Here is a 7,540-nt window from a genome sequence, read left to right on the forward strand (position 1 = left end):
TTTGCCGCTCCACTTTTATGCTTATATGAAGTGCCACTCATGTTAACTTAGTCCGTAAAAATGCTCCACCTAGTTTGCAATCTGTTGACAAGTGACTGATGATGACGTTGGTGGACGGTTGGTGATGAGTTTTACCCAAAATACACTTATCGGCGATCCACTTGTAAATTTGCGCGTCATAAAGTTACATGTGAGAGTGAAAATAAAGCCAGTCATGCAGCACAACATTTTATTCAATATTTTACACCTACTACATCACTAAAGTCAGTCGGTCTTGTAAAGTTTTTAGCAACCATGACTCAGTCCTGACTGGGGCAACCTATATAACCCCTGTATAAATCTGCATGATGGGTGATGTTAAACAGACTGTACCCATACTCTGTGCTCCTCTGGGCACAAGTCATGGGAGGGCCCGCCTTCTCCAGCTCCCCTCAGCCGTGGTAGAGGCCCAGCTTGCCGCCCTCCCAGAACCCCCTGAAGCCCCGCCCCTGGCTATGGCTATTATGTGCAGCAGCGTGTTCCCTCTCATTCTCTCTCTCTCTCTCTCTCTCTCTCTCTCTGTCAGCCTTGTCTCCCTCCTTCCTCTGAATACTGAGCACCTGAGTGCAATCGGCACTTGACACACAACTGCACAGGTAGTGAGGAGTCTTTTTCTTCCTCCCTTGTTTTTTTTTTTCTCTCCCCAAGCAGGTTCTTATCCCCCATGTCATTCAGGTGCTGGGGTTTTGTTGTTTTAGTTTGTTGTGTTAGTTTGGACTGGAGATTGCTGGTAGTTACATTATTCGTTTCTATTGTTTACTTTAGGTTTAACCAGAGATCTATAAAGTACCAGAGACCCAGACTTGAGTAAAAGTACAGATGCTCACCAAAAAAATGACTTCAGTAGAAGTTGAAATCTACTTTAAGCACCACACTCAAGTAGATGTATTAAAGGATTCAATATTTCTTGTACTTAAGTATTAAAAGTAGTGTATTTTAAGTAGTATTGTATTGAAAGTAAAAGTACAAGTATGAAGTTTTAATAGGCTATGTTATGTAGTTAAAAAAGAAAGTAGTCCAAAGTTTGAATATCATATTGTTTATGCAATATCTTTAAACGCTTAGCCTGAAGGACACTCAAACTTCCTTTGGTTATAGCAGCAATACAAGGCTGGGAATGTACAAGACGTAGTACACGTACATGGAGTCTTCAATTCACTCTCTAAACAAACTTAGAAGGCCCAAAACAGAAGGGCTAAACAACAATATTTTGACAGCAAACCATCAGGATATTTAAACCAATTCAGCACCTTAAAAGAACGCGCTTACATCACTTGTTAGACCAACCTGAGCTCTCAAAGCCCACGTACAAGTATTTCTGTTGTCAAAACAAAGCCAGTGATCAGAGCACTTTGAAACACTGAGCTTAACTCTTTGTAAACAAAAAGAGACCAAATATCTGCCCCTCTACCCTTCGTTCAATCCCTCCCTTCTCTTTCCTCCCTGCTTATACTTCTTCCTTATTCCACTCTGAAACTCGTATGCATAAAGCACAGTCATTGTTTGGAAGTAAGAAAATTGCTGTTTATCCTCAAAAGTAGTTGGTTTTCAAAATTGGGTGAATTCAGTCACGCTCTTCTAGGGCTAAAGACTAATCCTGCAATACTAAATAGCCTTTCGCAGGCTGCTGATGCCGGTAAAGGTGTGTTCAGCTTAACAGACAACTTGCAGACAGCTGGAAAAGATTTTATCAAGTCCATGTTATCTGCTGAATAGGACAAGTACGCATCTAGCTGTTTGGCGTTGTCCTGTGCCTTCGACTCCTGAAAGCCAGAGAAGAAGTCATCTCCATCAGAAGAGCTGGACCTGTTGGCCTCACTGAACTGCAAGGAGGGGTCTTCAATGTGTAGTTTGATGTAGTCCATTCCTGAAAGCCAAGAGTATATTATAAATAATGATAATAATAAAACATGTCATGACTGTAACCAAAGATTTTTCTATTCTATTTAAAGTGTTCATTTTAATGTAAGGTCTTAAAAATAAATTCCCACCCATCCTTTGTTTTGCTACATTCTTCCTTTATATGTGCTTCTGTCACTACTATGATTGCAAATTGGTAAAATACACACATAATACACCCATATACTATTCTTTCTTACCAATTTTGTTTGTGCCATCTTCCTGTGTCCAATATGTCTGGAATTTTGATCTCTTCCATCATGGGCCCAAAGCGGTCCTGAATGCCCATCTGCAAGGCATCCACAAGCGGTTTGCAGTAGGGGAGAATGGGGTTGGTTGTCACAAGGGTTGGTTGTCACGCTCATTATAACTCGCCCACCAGAGGGCACTGTCACACAATATTGCTATTGAAATGACCAGAATTGGGAACAGAGTTAATTTACATAGTCCTTGCTAGAGCGTGATGCTTGACCTTGAGGTGAGAGGATATAACTTTTTTTTATGTCAATTTGTAAATATTACACTCTTCACTATTTTTCTTCTGGGCTTTTACACAATGGGTTTCAAACAAAGAAATTGTTACCATTAAAAAGTATGAAGGGAAAGCTATAGTTTTGGTTGTCATTTGCTAGCCAGGTAGTTACTGGATGGTTGCTAGCTTTCTTGCTAGCCAAAAATTCCAGTTGGGGTTGGTTGTCACATTTTGAGGGGGTTGGTTATCACATGTGTCACATGTGACAACCAACCCCACACTCCCTATGTTCACAGGAGATGGCTGTTTTTCATGTCACTTTGTAAATATTAAGCTTGTCAGTATTTTTCTTCTGGGCTAGTTTTATAACAAAATATTGTTACCATTAAAAAATTAAATTAAAATGAATTAAAATCAGTTGGGTTTATAACAAAACAATTGTTACTATTGAAAAGTATGATGTAGAAGTAAGTATTAAGTATTAATTAAAATGAATATTGAATTCTGTCTTTTATGTAAAGGAAAATGGGGAGAAATTTTGTTAAAAAGACAGAGAAAGGCCAGACCCCGGCAGATGTGATGATGATGGCAGTCAGGGAGGTGAAATTAAAACAGAAGACTATCCGGAGCACTGCCAAGACGTTTGGGATAAATTATAGAACACTGCCTAGATATTGCTCCAAGATAGATGAGCAAGAGATCGCAGGGAGGGACGCCTGCCCATCGATGCCAGTGGGCTATGTGAAGAACCGTATGGTTCTGAGTGAGGAGCAGGAACATCAGCTGGAGGAATATATAAAAAAAGCCTCTGACATCTATTTTGGCCTCTCTCCAACTGAAGTCCACAAACTGGCGTACAACTTTGCAGTGCACAATAATATTGCTGTCCGCACTAACTGGGCAGAAAACGGTATAGCAGGGCCAGATTGGTTCTCTGGGTTTCTGAAGTGACACCCGTCACTTTCAATCAGGACCCCCGAGGCCACCAGCCTAGCACGTGCCAGTGCTTTTAATAAGCACAACGTGGACCACTTCTTCGCTAACTTGGAGAAGGTTATGGCAAGATATAAGTTTCAGCCACAGTCCATTTGGAATATGGATGAAACAGGCATTACCACCGTCCATAAGCCAAATAAGGTGGTAGCCAGAAAAGGCTTCAAACAGGTGGGATCTTTGACCTCTGCCAAGAGAGGAACCCTGGTAACTCTCTCCTGTGCCATTTCTGCCACTGGGAATAGCATACCCCCATTCTTCATCTTTCCCAGGGTGAACTTCCGCAGTCACTTTTTACTGTCGGCCCCTACCGGAAGTGCAGGATCAGCAAATCCAAGTGGTTGGATGAAGGAGGAGCATTTTGCAGAATATCTGCAGCATTTTGTGGCGCATACAAGATGCAGCAGGGAGAAGCCATGCCTCCTGCTCCTTGACAATCATAGCTCCCACCTGTCTGTAGAGGGGCTGGAGTATGCCAAGAACAATGGAGTTGTGATGTTGTCCTTCCCTCCACATTGCTCCCATCGCCTGCAGCCCCTGGATGTGTCTGTCTACAGCCCATTGAAGAGGCAAATCAACTCCGCCTCCTCTGCCTGGATGCTGAACAACCCTGGGAAAACCATGACTATCTATGATATCCCCAAAATTGTGGCTACAGCCTTCCCTCTCGCATTTACTCTGAGCAACATCCAGGCAGGTTTCTGGGCAACAGGAATATATCCATTGAACAGAGAGGTGTTCCCGGAGACAGAATTTGCACCAGCTACCACAACAGACCGTCCCACCCCAGCTGCTGAGCCTTGTGCATCCCAGTCCACCCCAGCTGCCGAGCCCAGTGCACCCCAGCCCATCCCTGCTGCTAATTCCAGTGCACCCCAGCCCATCCCAGCTCACCCCACTACTCCTCCACAACCATCCACTAGCTCTGGACAGAGAGGAGTGACTCCAGAAGAGCTGAGGCCTTATCCAAAGGCTCCAGCCAGGAAAAGAGCCCAGAAGAGGAAAACTCTGTCAAGCTCCATCCTCACTGACACCCCAGTAAAGCAACAAATACAACAGGAAAAAGCAGAGAGAGCACAAAAGAAGAAGAGGAAATGTCTATACCCAAAGGCAACAACATCAAGAAAGCAACAGAAGACAAAGAAGAAACGTGAAAAGGAGTCTTCATCAGATGAAGAGGAATCTTTCTGTGTTGTTTGTATGGAACCATTCTCCAACAGCCATTCAAAGGAGTTCTGGGAGCAGTGTGTGATGTGCAAGCAGTGGGCACACGAGCTCTGCATATCTGGAGAGTGCAGACCCTTCATCTGTCATCACTGTGTTTCAGACAGTGAATAGCTGACTTGTTCAGTCTATTTGAATTATTCTATGTTCTATGATTTCTCCAGTGTTTTGATATCAGAGTTCAACAAAAACCTCAAGGATATGATGTTCCATGTGCCCTGTTAATGTTCCTTCATGTTTATAATGTTTGAATAAAAATTCACTTTTAAATTTTATTCTGAAAGTTGGCATCATTTTTTAATTTTTCCCATTGAAATAACATGGGACAACCAACCCCATAGTGTGTGACAACCAACCCCGCGATGGGGTTGGTTGTCACAATGTGTGTGTGTCTTTGATGATTAATAAATCACTGATAAAATAAGTTAAAAGAATGAAAGCGATACCCATTGTAACACAAGACTTTAAGCTTTCCTGCAATGCAGGAATGACTATTCTAAGGTGTGTTGTTGAGGATATATTCACACAAGAGTAAAAATTGTCAGGAGCTTCACGGTTGGGAGCAGCCACCCCATCTGGACATTAGTTTCAGCTTGCAAGATGTTTGTTGCTTTGGCGACTGGAGTCATGACAGCAGCATACTCTATGAGGAATGCAAGTTCAGCTGGATTAAACCTGTGATAAAAACAAAAACAACATACAAACGATAAGAGACACAAAACAGCACTGCTACATTCATTGGATCATCATCATTCATTGGACTGGTTCATCATTCTACTGGATAAAATACAATGTTGTCCAAGTAAACAGAAAGAATACAATATGAAACAGTACTTACATTGGAAGCTTCAAATCTGTGCAGACACCTCTCATTGCTGCCTCTCCCTTGTCTTTGACTATCCTGAGCAGTCTTTCCACAGCCATGAACACAGAGTTCCACCTTGTAACATTCGGTCGCACGAGCTGGAGGGAGCTGGCATCTTCGACAGTTTCACTCAAGATTGTGGATCTTGCACACTTATTCCAAAGTGCATTGCATTTGTCCAATGCTGAATAGTACAATTTTTTGTATGCTTCAGTGGACACTGCCTTATTGGCATCAGCAGTAGCTATGATGTTAAGAATGTGGCATGCACAACGCTGGTGCTTCGGGAGGTGAAACTCAAAACCATTGTCCTGATCCAGTGAAGTGAAGATGTATCAAAAAACTCAACTCAACTCAACTCAACTCAACTCAACTAGTGCACCAGCATTGTTATTTTCATCTTCACCGAAGACTTTGAAAGCTTTGACGAAGTTGGAGCCATTGTCCGTCATTGTTCTGACTAGCTTTCCTTGAATCTCAAACGCTGCATGGATGTCATTTAGCGTATTTGCTAGTAGGTCGAATGTGAGAGCCTCTTAATCATTTACAGGCCAGGGCTGCTGACCATCTCTTTAAACTAGTGACCCCAATAAAGCTTTGCCGCCTGGCTGACCTGCAGTCTGTAGTGGTTGCATTGTGATCAACTGCTTTCATGGCCTCAATAACCTCACTCTTCATTTGTTTAGCGGCATCATCAATCATCGATGTAAGGATGGATCTTGACATGATTCTGACATTTGGCACAAGTTCTCCCACAAATTCTCTGAATGCTTTTTGTTCAACAATGTTGAATGGCTGGAGTCCTTGGACCACATACTTAACAATGGCCTTATCAATTGATCTCTGAGGCATAGTCCAGGTACTCACTAACATGGCCTGCTTGATGGAGGCAGAGGGAGTCCCAGTCTTCCTTTTTCTCTTTGCTGAGGTGAGTTCCTCATATCTTTGCAGGTGGCAGTCATGCTTGCTTTGAAACAGACAAAAAAAAATAGTTTTACCTTACTAGAATTGTACCAGGAGCAACATTATAGTTGAGCATAATAACTGCTCTGATTCAAGTTTGACACTGTGGGCTAATTAATATACAATGGCACAAAACTTTAATTAGAGTGCCTGCATATTAGTAAGTAACATACCCACTGTACATCAAAATAATTCAGCAAGCTACCCATAACCAAAGATCCTTCATTACTGCTCCGCTTTTACCCTCTCTGCCATAACTAAACTCAGTAGGCTTTTCAGTCATTAGTTCTATCAATACCAACCCTGCATCATGAAAAATGGGTGTGTTTAGCCTACTTGAAATGCCTTATGTTTAATGAGCACTTTGATTTCAATGCCACATTTTACAGTTAGAAAAAGAAATGTGGTCTACAAATTGGCTTAGGGTACATGTATCATGAAACAGGAGAAAGTTAAAATTAGTAATGTGAGTCTGAAACAAATTAACATTCACACACAGAGTGACAGCCTTTACAGGCTAGCAAGCTTCATCTACAAAGCAATCCACCAAAGTCATGTATTACCAAATCAATTTCAACAATACTTTCGCATAAATTCAAGTTTCCATTCGCATGCAACAAGACAAGCAGGTCACCTGCACTGACCCCGTTGCAAAACCACCAGAGGGTAGTACACCATCAAATACAGAGGGATTTTGTTGTGGAATGAATATCACCAACTGGCTGACAGCTCTTCTTCCTTGGCAATATTTTAAAAAATAACTATTATTGAACTTAACAGAACAGCAGAAATTGGTTTGACTGTCCAATTTTTCCTTCCCTAGTACCACACTGTTTTTGTTTTACTTGAACTTAATTTTTCTGTCACATTTTTTCCCTTTTATTTATTCAGTGTTATCACTATTATTATTACAACTATTATTACTACTATTATTACTTTTTTTTCTATTCTCTTTCTCTACCTCACACAAGGTATGCCAATATTATTTCTTTTCTTTGCTTAAATTATTGTTGGGTCAAGGTGAGGTCACTCTATAAGCCTTCCGGGTTTCCGACCTCACCTTCACATTTCCTTATCTTCCTCTC

Source organism: Epinephelus lanceolatus, chromosome 1, assembly GCF_041903045.1.
Source record: "Epinephelus lanceolatus isolate andai-2023 chromosome 1, ASM4190304v1, whole genome shotgun sequence".
NCBI classification, from domain to species: Eukaryota; Metazoa; Chordata; class Actinopteri; order Perciformes; family Serranidae; genus Epinephelus; species Epinephelus lanceolatus.